The sequence below is a fragment of the Phalaenopsis equestris genome, unplaced genomic scaffold (genome assembly GCF_001263595.1).
Source record: "Phalaenopsis equestris unplaced genomic scaffold, ASM126359v1 Scaffold000210, whole genome shotgun sequence".
Classification (NCBI taxonomy): Eukaryota; Viridiplantae; Streptophyta; class Magnoliopsida; order Asparagales; family Orchidaceae; genus Phalaenopsis; species Phalaenopsis equestris.
Window position 1 is genome coordinate 316352 of NW_018164652.1, and position 474 is coordinate 316825.

Sequence of the window (474 nt, forward strand, 5' to 3'; positions counted from 1 at the left end):
CGTGGATACAAATATTAAATGGTGTATATTGAAGCCAACATCTTCCTTGTTGTAACCAAATTTGGTTTGTAAGAGGGATGTAAGAAATTTGACCCGACAAGCCAACATGGCTTGAATATCACTCAAAAAATTTGAGTTCGGACTGATTCAAGTATTTTTTGAGTAAGGTTCGAGTAAGAGAATTAAACTCATTTATTATTCGGGTCGGGTTCGGGTTGTCTCGATTCGGGTCCTGTCATTTTTTGGTTGGACTCAAACCTGACCCGTCGATCCAAAATGATGCCCCTATGTGTAAAAAATTGATATGACAAGGCAAAATGACTCAACTTTGACTCGAAAAATTTAGGTTCGGGTTGACTCAAATTTTTTTTAGTCGTGTTAGAGTAAAATAATTCGACCCATTTATTATTTGAGTTGGGTCCGGCTTGACCCGATTCGAGTCGTGTTATTTTCAGGTCAGAACTGATCCATCCT